The following is a 13,558-nucleotide window of genomic DNA, read 5'->3' on the forward strand; positions in this document are numbered from 1 at the left end:
ACCATTTAATGGTCTTGTGGACAACATTGTAGTATCCTATCAGTGCATCTGACAGGTCCACACCTCCCATGCCCTTGTTGTAGTCCTTCACGGCAGCTGGAATGGGGACATTTTTTGTGGTCCATGCCCCGGCACCAACCTTCACACGTCTGACGACGTGATCTCCACTGAAGGACTTGTGGATAGTTGTGCACATGACCACCTCTCTGGTATGCATCCACTTTACAAAGAGCAGGCCATCTTCACGAATCCATCGCATGGTACCCCACTCAGCCCACTTAGGCATGTCGTTAACCTTTGTTTTTGGAAAGCCCACTCTGTTGGTCCGAATGGTGCCACAAGCCCACACATTCCGCATCCTCAGCTCTGTAAACAGGGTAGGGCTTGTGTAGAAGTTGTCCACAAACAGTTGGTAGCCCTTCCCCAGCAGTGAAAAATCCAATAACTCCATAACAGAATCATAACTCAGTCCATTACCGGTAGCAAAACTGTTTTTCCCCTCATAAACAAATAAATTGCAAGTGTAGGCACACACAGAATCAGCCAAAACAAACCGTTTGTAACCCCATTTGGTTGGTTTGTTACGCAAATATTGTTTGAGGCTGATTCTGGCCTTTGAGGCTACCATCCTCTCATCGATGGACAGGTTCTGGGCAGGCCTGTCAAACCTTGGTGTGCCTCTCTTCTTGTCATTCTCCCCATCAACTTCTGGGTCACTGATGTGAAGCGCCCGTGAGATAGTCAGAAACCTTTTACAAGACATGACAGTCATGGTTAAAGGCAGTTGATAGAAAGCTGACGTTTTAGAGTTTCCAACTTCACCAGCCCCATGTAAATGACCATTGAAAGGTCTGACATGGAAATGATCTATAATTTGGGTTAAATCTGTATACCTAGACTTTGTTTTAGCTATACCTGATTTATTCACCATAATTTAAATATATAAACTTGCTGAAAATGCTATGGACTATGTACTGCTATGTTACTGCTATGCGTAACACTTGTGGCTCCGTCAAGTAGGATTTACAATGGCGAATTAACCTCTTTTACTCCAGAGTTTACAACAAAGGCTGGTCTTCAAACGTATAATCATTACATATTGCAGTTTACCTCAGCTCATTGCCTATCTTCCAAGCTAGATTTCAAGATGATAAGTGGTCCTGGGCCAAAATACAGTCAATCAACGATAGACCGGTCCCTCCATTGGTGCGCAATGAGGTCATTGATTGGTGTCTTCAAATCGGTTTGTTTCGTTCAATACGTCCCGGGAAAAGAACCATCAAGTATGGTTGTGTTAGTAACAACCAGAGGATTGTAATGAAACCAACCATGACTGGATAAACATTTGTTTAGTGTGTGTAATTACCACAAACGCTTCGTCCAAAGTTGAATGAGACGGAAATCACGACGCAAGCGGTTTACAAATGTTTCGTGTTAGGCTATAAAAATGGATGTTATCAAACAAAACGAACATTCACTGTGTAGAAAGGACACTTGGCATTGCCACCAGAGGAAGATCTTCAAAGGTAAGCGATTTATTTTATTCTTATTTCTGACTTTCGTGACGCTAATGCTTGGCTGGAAAATGCTAATAATACTTGTGTGTGTGGGGAGCTGTCCTCAGAAAATTGCATGGTTTGCTTTCGCAGTAAAGACATTTTGAAATCTGACACAGCGGCTGGATTAATAAGACGTTCATCTTTTAAATGATGTATGATTCATGTATTTACAAGAATGTTTACTATAACAAATGGTATATTTAGAATGTTAGCGCTCTGCGGTTTCACCAGATGTTGGCCTGGTGGGACGTTAGCGTCTCACCTACCCTAGAGAGGTTAAATCATCACCCGTTTGTCGAAGTATGCTGTGATTCAATGAGAAATTAAAAGGCACTGCATCGATTATATGCAACGCAGGACACGCTAGATAAACTAATAATATCATCAACCATGTGTAGTAAACTAGTGATTATGTTAAGATTGATTGTTTTTTTTATAAGATAAGTTCAATGCTAGCTAGCAACTTACCTTGGCTTCTTGCTGCCCTCGCGTAACAGGTAGTCAGCCTGCCACGCAGGCTCCTCGTGGAGTGCAATGTAAGTGGTTAGAGCGTTGGACTAGTAACCGAAATGTTGCAAAAACGAATCCCCGAGCTGACAAGGTAAACATATGTCGTTCTGCCCCTGAACAAGGCAGTTATCCCACCGTTCCTAGGCCGTCATTGAAAATAAGAATGTGTTCTTAACTGATTGCCTAGTTAAATAAAGGTGTAAAAAATAAAATTACAAAAATCGTCAAATCGGTGTCCAAAAATACCGATCACCGATTGTTATGAAAACTTGAAATCGGCCCTAATTAATCGGCCATTCCGATTAATCGGTGGACATCTACTATGTAGACACCTGAGCTGAGCCATAAGGGAGACTAGGCATCTACCACCCCACTACCACTATCAGATTAGGTGGGGGGCAATGTAGCCTATGTATTCACCCCCCCCCCCCAATTTGGTTCTGAAATCATCATCACCCACTAATGAACTTGTCAGTTTTGCAAATTAAGTGTTTGAGCTAGTAATGTATCAATATTTATAATTTACAAATAAGCTATGACATAGCCAATGAATATATAGCACAGCTATATAGCACATTGGACTTCACCATCATCTGAAAAATGTTTGGAAGTGTTTACGGAATGATATTTTCTTCTCCTCTCCCTTTGGCCACTCAGTGCACCTTGCAAAGTGATTTCTGTCCTCGTTTTGAAATTCTCAACTTTACCATGTACAAATGAAGTTGGCAGTTTACATACACTTATGTTGGAGTCATTAAAACTCGTTTTTCAACCACATCAAAAATGTCTTGTTAACAAACTATAGTTTTGGCAATTCGGTTAGGACATCTACTTTGTGAATGACACACGTCATTTTTCAAACAATTATTTACAGACAGATTATTTCACTTATAATTCACTGTATCACAATTCCAGTGGGTCAGAAGTTAACATACACGAAGTTGACTGTGCCTTAAAACAACTTGGAATATTCCAGAAAATGTTGTGGCTTTAGAAACTTCTGATAGGGTAATTGACATCATTTGAGTCAATTGGAGGTGTAACTATGGATGTATTTCAAGGCCTACCTTCAAACTCAGTGACTCTTTGCTTGACATCATGGGAAAATCAAAAGAAATCAGCCAAGACCTCAGAAAAAAAATTGTAGACCTCCACAAGTCTAGTTCATCCTTGGGAGCAATTTCCAAACGCCTGAAGGTACCACGTCCACCTGTACAAACAACAGTACGCAAGTAGAAACACCATGGGACCATGTAGCCGTCATACCACTCAGGAAGGAGACATGTTCTGTCTTCTAGAGATGAACATACTTTGGTGCAAAAAGTGCAAATCAATCCCAAAACAACAGCCAATGACCTTGTGAAGATGCTGGAGGAAACAGGTACAAAAGTATCTATATTCAAAGTAAAACGAGTCCTATATCGACATAACCTGAAAGGCCGCTCGGCAAGGAAGAAGCCACTGCTCCAATACAGCCATAAAAAATCCAGACTATGGTTTGCAACTGCACATGGGGACAAAGATAGCACTTTTTGGAGAAATGTCCTCTGGTCTGATGAAACAAATATAGAACTGTTTGGCCATAATGACCATCGTTATGTTAGGAGGAAAAAGGGGGATGCTTGCAAGCTGAAGAGCACCATCCCAACTGTGAAGCATGGGAGTGGCAGCATCATGTAGTGGGGGTGCTTTGCTGCAGGAGGGACTGGTGCACTTCACAAAATAGATGGCATCATGAGGTAGAAAATGTATGTGGATATATTGAAGCAACATCTCAAGACATCAGTCCCATAGAATATTTGTGAGCAGAACTGAAAAGGTGTGTGCGAGCAAAGAGGCCTACACACCTGACTGAAAATTTACTCAACTTATTGTGGGAAGCTTGTGGAAGGCTACCGAAAACGTTTGACCCAAGTTAAACAATTTAAAGGCAATGCTACCAAATACTAATTGAGTGTATGTAAACTTCTGATCCACTGAGAATGTGATGAAAGAAATAAAAGCTTAAATAAATCATTCTCTCTACTATTATTCTGACATTTGACATTCTTAAAATAAAGTGGTGATCCTAACTGACCTAAGACATGGAATTTTTACTAGGATTAAATGTCAGAAATTGTGAAAATCTGAGTTTAAATGTATTTGGCTAAGGTGTATGTAAACGTCCAACTTCAACTGTATATCTAAAAATGACCATTATACACTGATTGTTTAAAGCAAAATTACCCAAACTATTGTTGAACCTGAACAATCAAAATAAAAACTATTGCATTCTCAGTTCAGCAGGTAGCCGATTAAACTCAACTCCAGGATTTCCTTAAAACTAGTTTTCAAACCCAAAGAATAGCCCGCAATTATACACAACATTGTTCTGTGTAATTGCGGGCTATTCTTTGGCTGCTGACATCAGTAGATTTGGATAAAAACGTAATTTTATGTGACGAACTCCAATCCGACAACCCTAGTCGCTGCTCAACTCCATCGTAAATCGTGGAGTTGAGTTATGGCTCTGGTAGCTTAATTTTATTCCGGTAAAACAAAGTTTTCAACAGCAAATGAATAACAGTAACCTAGCAAATTACATAGGTTGTCACTAAACTAATAAAGCCTAATATCACGCAAGCCATTTTAGAATTTGAATGTGCTGTGCAGATGGGCAAGATCAGGAACAGGCTGCATACCTCGCGTTGGTCAGCGCGTGTAGCTGGGCACAGTGCGCAGTTTGACAAGGCTATTGATATTGCAAAATGACTTGTACATCAATGAATGTCAACACAATCACATGCAGATCGACACTGAAGCAGATATGACACACCAGTTGCCACAAAAGATTAGAGCTATTTTTAGAAGGTAGAAATAATGTAAAACGAACAACAACAAAAAATGTGAACAGGTGATTCGTAACGTTTGGATTGATTTTCTGACGGATGCACGCTACATTTGGATCGGTATTGGGTCCGCGACCGATGGACTTGCATCTTAAACATTTAAATTGGGAACCGATGCATATCGTTGAATCCTTACATCCCTATTGTTTATGGTCCAATCAGACCAGCAGCATTTGCAATTCTGCTCACAGCTGATCCTGATCCATACACTGTATTAAAACAGGCATTGAGAGCATAAAACAAAGATGTCTCTTTACGGTGTCACAACTTAACCCTATCTCTGCCCTCTCTCACGCCCCCATTCTCTCTTTCTTTCTCTCACTCTCAATCTTCTCTCTCACTTGCTCTCTCTGCCAGTAGCTTTCATCGATATATCCTCTATCACTTTCCGTGCTGTCTTTTCTCTCTACCCCATTCTCCCTCTCTTTCTTTCTCTCTGCCCACTCTCCGTTCTCAGCCCTCTCTCTTTCTATCTCCCCCTTCGTTCTCTCTTTCTTTCTCTCTCTCTCTCCCTCCCTCCAAATTGTGTGTTAGACATGATTGTTCCTTCAGCAGACAGTCAGACACCCTTAAACAACTGGGGATGGCATGAGAGTCAGACAGAGAATGTCCTGCCAAGACTCTGACGATATGGGTATTAGCGGGAATGAGTGTGTGTGTGTGTGTGTGTGTGTGTGTGTGTGTGTGTGTGTGTGTGTGTGTGCGCGCGCGCTTGCATTCGTGCGTGTTTTCCCAGACAGGGGATGCCATTGGGGTGGGTAGGGAAGACAAACCCCACACTGAAACAGCTGTGTAGAGCCAAAGCCAGACAGCACAGCTCAGCATGCTATTACCTAGGGCTGACCGCAATTAGTGGACTGTTCGATTGTTTGGTCAATAGGCTGTTGGTCAACCAAGACTTTTTTAGTCAAGCAGTAGCAACTATATTTTGGCACACGAGACACCTGTCTGATTCGCGCCGATCTCAGAGAACTAACCCATTGTGGAGGCTGAGACTAATTCATTGCGGAGGCCGCGTGGATGGCACAGTCCATGAAGAAGGGGAGTGTGGCTAAAATGCATAACTCTCTCCAGAATGTGCTCTCTCTCACCAATTTGTGCACATTAATTATTTTATGACTTCATTGTGTGAAATGTTTGCCTTGATTGTTGGTGTCTATCTATTCCCCACTACATATATGACCAGTAGTACATTTACCGTTAATTCCTATAATTTCTGATCTACAATGTTTGCTTGGTTATGGTAATTTCTGTTAATGCTTTCTAAATATTATTATTCCAGTCTTTTGCCATTCTCATTGTCAGAGTGGACACTTTGTTTACAGAGCGCTACACTTGTGAGAAACACGTTTTGGTTTATTTCATTCCATTTACGAATTTTGTCAATTTAGTCATTGTATTTTGTTTGGAGTGCTACTGTCAATGTTGAGTAAGGTAGGCCTATAGACTACCTGGCCTGCGCGCAAATGTTGGATCTGATAGTATTTCTGATTGGCTTAGCGCCCCACCACTAATGAGCTGTGGAGCTTCTCAAAGTAATGTTTTCTTCACCTCAAACAGCAAGCAAACAAAGTCTGTTTTACATCCATTGAGAATCACAATGGTTCCTCAATGTATTTGAAAAATCTTTCCATCTCTCCCCCTTTCGATAACCACTCAGCGTGAAGGAAGGAAATGTCATGCTCTGATTTGGTGGAAACATAATAAAATAGCCCTACCTGATGAGCTCATATTCCTTGCGCAAATAGACTACAGCTGTGTCTGTCCTGAGCTCACTGGCTTGGGAAGCTTTGAGGGCCCAGAATATTTTATACAATGTTGCAAGTTTGCTAGTGTAAGTTGATACAATGTTTCAAGTTTGTTGCAGACAAGCCATGTGTAGCCAATGTGATTTATAGGATATGTATTTTTATCAGGATATTTTCTACCTGCAGGCTGCAATTTTTTTATTTGTTGGCTTTAAGTATGCTATTTTTACATAGTTGGCAATGGCAACATAAATGACTTTTTAGGGTTTGTATCATTTTCATTTAGATTTGGATAGAATTTTGATTAACCACATGACAATGATTTTGAGATACGAAGACGTGTATATGAAAACCATAACTAGCACGCAGATCGGTAGAAATTAGAAGATAAATTGCCATTCCACATGAGAAAGGTTGTCGACTCCTCGCCTATTACCTCATGTAGCCTATTACCGGCAAAATCAGGAGAGTAGAAAGCCAGCAGGAGCAGGAGGAGGATGGTCGGGTCAGGCTAATATGTTATTTTTTTTACCTCTAGTTATCCTGATATCTGGCTCCCTCTTGAGTCATTTGTGTCTTATATCATCAAACAGTGTGCTTAAAGCATCAGACAAGCATATAGTTGATTTTATTAAAACACATAGGTGTGTCTATATATGGAAAAATACACGTTAAAGAATTTCGACCAATCTATTGGTCAACAAAACAGACGACTTTCGGTTGACAATAAAAAAATGTTTTGTCAGGGACAGCCCTATTATTACCCAACATTCCTGCTCCACAGAGACACACAGATGAAATGGCAACAGAATCCTGGAAATATACTGAGAAATATGTGAGATTTGTACATAACTGGACAAAAGAAATACCTATATAAGATTTCTGTTCATTGACTACAGCTCAGCATTCAACACCATAGTACCCTCCAAGCTCATCATCAAGCTGGAGGCCCTGGGTCTCAACCCTGCCCAGTGCAATTGGGTCCTGGACTTTCTGACGGGCCGCCCCCAGGTGGTGAAGGTAGGAAACAAGATCTCCACTTCGCTGATCCTCAACACTGGGGCCCAACAAGAGTGCATGCTCAGCCCCCTCCTGTACTCCCTGTTCACCCATGACTGCGTGGCCATGCACGCCTCCAACTAAATCATAAAGTTTGCAGACGACACAACAATAGTGGGCTTGATTACCAACAACGACAAGACAGCCTAGATGGAGGAGGTGAGGGCAATAGGAGTGTGATGTCAGGAAAACAACCTCTCATTCAATGTCAACAAAACAAAGGAGATGATCGTGGACTTCAGGAAACAGCAGAGGGAGCACCCCCCTATCCACATCGAAGGGACAGTAGTGGAGAAGGTGGAAAGTTTAAAGTTCCTCGGCGTACACATCACAGACAAACTGAAATGGTCCACCCAAACAGACAGTGTGGTGAAGAAGGCGCAACCGCGCCTCTTCAACCTCAGGAGGCTGAACAAATTTGGCTTGTCACCTAAAACCCTGACAAAATTTTACAGATGCACAATCAAGATCATCCTTTCGGGCTGTATCACTGCCTTGTACAGCAACTGCACCGCCCTCAACCACAAGGCACTCCAGAGGGTGGTGCGGTCTGCACAACACCAGGGGCAAATGACCTGGCCTCCAGGACACCTACAGCACCCGATGTCACAGGAAGGCCAAAAAGATCATCAAGGATAACAACCACCCGAGCCACTGCCTGTTGACTCCGCTTCCATCCAGAAGGCGAGGTCAGTACAGGTGCATCAAAGCTGGGACCGAGAGACTGAAAAACAGCTTCTATCTCAAGGCCATCGGACTGCTAAACAGCAATCACTAACTCAGAGAGGCTGCTGCCTACATAGAGACTCATATCACTGGCCACTTTAATAAATGGATCACTAGTCACTTTAAACAATGCCACTTTAATAACGTTAACATAGCTTACATTACTCATCTAATATGTATATACTGTACCTTATACCATCTATTGCACCATGCCTATGCCACTCATCCATATATTTATATGTACATATCCTTATTCCTCCTTTTAGATTTGTGTGTTAGGTAGTTGTTGGGGAATTGTTAGATTACTTGTTAGATATTACTGCACCGTCAAAACTAGAAGCACAAGCATTTCGCTACACTCACATTAACATCTGCTAACCATGTGTATGTGACCAATACAATTTGATTTGAATTTTTGACAATTAATAAAGACATTGTATCAAATCTCAAGAAGCAGAAATGTCAAATCAACCAATCAATGACTAGATCAATAGATCAGTCAAGTCTTGAATCATTTTAGATACAGACACTCTTTCCACTGATCGAAACAGAACAGTCTTAATTAAGTGAGTAGGCTATGGCTGTGTTTACACAGGCTGCCCAGCTCTGATCTTGGGTAAAATACCAATTATTAGTGAGAAAAGATCTGAATTGGGCTGCCAAAATAAACACAGCCATTGTGATGGATATTCTTACCTACTGTAAGTGACAGTAACACTTGAAACAGGGTAAAATAGCTTCAGGTCATGCATGTTTTTAGTATGGATGATTTGGCTACAACTGCTGTTCAGATATGGCTGCATCATGTGAGCTCAGCTCCTGATGTGTGACTGTAGCTGGAGCCTGTCCGTTCCACTGTATGTAATGTCAATAACATAAAACTGCTGTTTACAACACAACCGTGTCACTAGAATGACACGAAACATGCCCACAAACAATCAAAACTTAAAATATAGGCTACTGCTTTAAAAAGGTGAAAATTATAATGAACCCGACTACGAGCACGCTTTAAAAATAAGTTTGCTACATGACAGCGAAACAATCCTCACCATGATGTGCTCCAGGCCTAGGCTACTTCAGAAATAACCAACATGTTATGCAGAACAGCATCCATTCCGTATGCACAACTCGGATACATTGCTGATAGTTTAGTAGCCTAACATCCAAGAAACTTACCTCGAGCTGCTCCTTGCAGAGAACGTCCGAGGAACGACTATTTCCAGATGTGGCTTGGGTGTAATATTAAAGTAAATTCTTTCCTTGATATAACAGGTATTTCCCCCCCATTTGTTCCCCTTTCTTTCACGAGTTGAAACTCAGTCTTCCCTTCCTCATCTTGCTCACTCTCGTCCTCTCTTCTCTCTGTCCCGAAGGTCCTCTCCTCTCTCTGTCCCGAACACGTCCGCTTCGAAGAGAAACAGATTTGCAACAAGCTCGACTGGTCTGGTCCTTTTCTCTCATTCTGTTCTCTCTCGCGCGCGCAGTATGCCAGCCCCCAACGTCCGGGCTGCGTGCTGCAGCGGTTCAGCGCCACCGGCAGACAGAGGGAAACGAACGGAGCAGAATGGAGCAGCGCGGGCGAACTTGCTGCTCTCGTCGCGTCTCGAACGCTGATCTGGAGTGACAAGTTTTAGGACAGTGGAGGCAAGGGGAGAGGAGTTATTCAGACTGCCGGTGTTCGGTTGCTTGACAGAAACAATCCCTTACACCATTTTAATGTCGATCGCTTTGCTTCAAAGATCATGTGTCCTTTGTCATATAAATAGTCTATTAGCTAGCGTATGTGTTAACATACAATGCAATGTAGATCAAATAGTGGTGTGTAAAATGTCCCACTGGGCTATGGTCTGTCACAGTCTGTGAGATCTATTGAGTCAGATGCTTTAGTCATTGGCCATGTCCTGGGTTAAAAACACTTTGGGACACAGGCTATTCCATGGGGAAATCCCGATTCCTGTCCCCTCACGAACTAGCCTATAGAAACTCAATTGGTAGCTAATTCCTTTTAGCACTTCACTTACTCTCTGACTGAGCTTTGAAACAGAGCCGTCGTTGTGTCTGAATGGGTTCAGTGTCAGAGATGGTGAGGCTGTACAGTATGTACTGCTCCTTGCCCCTAGGGCCTTATCGCCCAGAGGTTGGTGGGAAAGGGTTGTTAAATGCCAGTCAACATTACACAGAGACATTTCTTTATTTATGTTCCCTTTTGTATTTTAACCATTTGTACATTGTTACAACACTGTATATATACATAACCTGACATTTGTAATGTCTTTAATATTTTGGACCCTCTGTGAGTGTAATGTTTACTGTTAATAAAAAAAAATATTTTCACTTTTGTATGTTATCTACTTCACTTGCTTTGGCAATGTTAACATATGTTTTGCCATGCCAATAAAGCCCCTTTAATTTAATTTAATTGACAAGATCCACTGTTTGATGATTCATGGTGAGTGGTGTCTATTGTATCAATTAATGGAGAACATTTGGAACGTTGCTTGAACCAGTAACCTTGTTACTGTGCCATAAAGGTTCAGACCCCAAGGCAGAGGCCATACTATGCCTTTATATAGATAACACTTATAGACTAAGTGAAAATCGCTAGATAAATGCTATCCATAATTTTTTTATAATTTAATGATTCTTAAGTCATTGCTCAATTGATAGTGTCCAGTCTACACATGAGGTCCAGTACCAGTCTATAACCTGACTGATACCTGAGACCCCAATCACTGTTGAACTCTGAATGACCCTCTACCTCCCTCTCACTTTCTCTTGCTCTCTCACTCTCTCTTGCTCTCTCCCTCTCTCTTTCTCTGTTTTTGTAAACTGTACGCATTTATAAACTGAATTGCTGCCAAGAACATTACCCCCACTTCTCTGATCACCCTCATCCCATCTATTCCCCCTTTCTCACCCACCACCTCCCTCTCCTTCCCCATTCTCCAAGGCTATGATCCCCACCTCTCCTCTTCCACCTCCCTCTTTCCTCTCCTCTTCCAGCCAGTGTACTGCTCCTGTGCTAATATAATTCACAGCTGAAATTAGATGCACTGATGGAGTGCAGCCGCTGCATTCTCCCCAACAGCCTCTCTGTGCCTTCTACTACATTAGGTGAGGCCCTATGACACTTTAATCCCTATATAGCGCACATATTTTTACCAGAATCCATATAGCTTTGGTCAAAAGTAGTGCGCTAAATAGGGACTAGGGTGTCATTTGAGAAGCACCCTCAGAGCGTATTCACAGGACTGACTGATGATGAGGGTTGTGGGCAGGACTCTCGTTCAGTTTTGAACCGCAGCAGTTGTGTTTTTTTAACTGTTAATTTATTAATCTGTGACTCTGCCAACATGTATAGCATACATTTCCTGCTGAATTTACAGTTAGTGTAGATGTGTGTGTGCGTGCATGCGCAGGCATGTGCGTGTGTGTGTGTGCACCAACTAATGAAAGTAATTGCCTTGGGCAGTCAGTTGGGCTTGTGATAGAGTGTGTACATTTGATCATATAGCTTGGAGCTCAGTCCATCCAATGCTTCTTCCTTACAGCACACTGAGTGGGGGTAGCGTCTCATTTGACCGATACTATATCTGCATTTCTTTCTTTTGCGGTTGGTTATGTGGTTGTGAAGTGACTGTTGCAATACACTGATGCTGTTGAACGAAATGCAAGTGTGGTATGCACAATTTGTATCCAATGACGGGAGACCTACTCAAATAAACTAAACTGTTATTTGTCACATGCTTCAGCTGTAGACAGCTGTAGACTAACAGTGAAATGCTTACTTAAAGGCCCTTCCCTACAAAGCAGAGAGAATAATAACACATAACTTGGTTATATACACAGGGTACCAGTACCGAGTTCATGTGCAGGGTTGTGAGGTAATTGTGGTAGATATGTACATATATACTACATTGACAAAAATGTGGACACCTGCTTGTCAAACATCTCATTCCAAAATGTGTCCTCCCTTTGCTGCTATAACAGCCTCCACTCTTCTGGGAAGGCTTTCCACTAGATGTTGGAACATTGCTGCGGGGACTTCAATTCATCACAAGAGCATTAGTGAGGTTGGGCACTGCTGTTGGCCGATTAGGCCTGGCTCGCAGTCAGCATTCCAATTAATCCCAAAGGTGTTCGATGGAGTTGAGGTCATGGCTCTTTGCAGGCCAGTCAAGTTCTTCCACACCGATTTCAACAAACCATTTCTAAACGGACCTCGCTTTGTGCACTGGGGCATTGTCATGCTGAAACAGGAAAGGGCTTTCCCTAAACTGTTGCCACAAATTTCGAGGCACAGAATCGTCTAGAAAGTCATTATATGCTGTAGCGTTAAGATTTCCCTTCACTGGAACTAAGGGGCCTAGTCCCAACCACGAAAAACAGGCCCAGACCATTATTCCTCCTCCACCAAACTTTACAGTGCATTGGGGCAGATAGTGTACTCCTGGCATCAGCCAAAACCCAGATTCGTCCGTCAGACTGCCAGATGTGAAGCATGATCCATCACTCCGGAGAATGGGGTTTCCATTTCATAAAGCTCTCGACGAACAGTTATTCTGCTGACGTTACTTCCAGAGGCAGTTTGGAACTCGGTAGTGAGTGTTGGAATTGAGGACAGATGATTTTTACATGCTACGTGCTTCAGCACTCGACTGTCTTGTTCTGTGAGCTTGTGTGGCCTTCCACCGAGCCATTGTTGCTCATAGACGTTTCCACTTCACAATGACAGCACTTACCGTTGACCAGGGCAGCTCTAGCAGGGCAGAAATGTGACGAACTGACTTGTTGGAAAGGTGGCATCCTTTGATGGTGACATGTTGAAAGTCACTGGGCTCTTCAGTAAGGTCATTCTACTGGCAATGTTTGTCTATGGAGATTGTATGGGTGTGTGCTCGATGTTATACACATGTCTGCAATGGGTATGGCTGAAATAGTGAATCCACTCATTTGAAGGGGTGTCCACATACTTATGGATATATAGTGTATATGATTTTTTTAATATTCACTATTCAATATTATTAGCAATTGCTGATTTTATGTTCAATACAATTCAACAAAAAGG

General features: G+C 42.2%; 1 protein-coding gene across 1 annotated transcript in view; it reads right to left on the reverse strand.

The window, feature by feature from the left end:
- The window catches only part of lzts2a (leucine zipper, putative tumor suppressor 2a), an 89,618-nt gene extending 79,572 nt beyond the window's left edge, over positions 1-10,046 (reverse strand). Inside the window, exon 1 of the mRNA XM_024429768.2 lies at positions 9,667-10,046. The gene's annotated coding sequence lies outside the window, so the exon portion shown is untranslated. The remainder of the gene's footprint in view (positions 1-9,666) is intronic.
- Positions 10,047-13,558: the final 3,512 nt, after the last annotated feature.

This window comes from Oncorhynchus tshawytscha, linkage group LG01, assembly GCF_018296145.1.
Source record: "Oncorhynchus tshawytscha isolate Ot180627B linkage group LG01, Otsh_v2.0, whole genome shotgun sequence".
NCBI classification, from domain to species: Eukaryota; Metazoa; Chordata; class Actinopteri; order Salmoniformes; family Salmonidae; genus Oncorhynchus; species Oncorhynchus tshawytscha.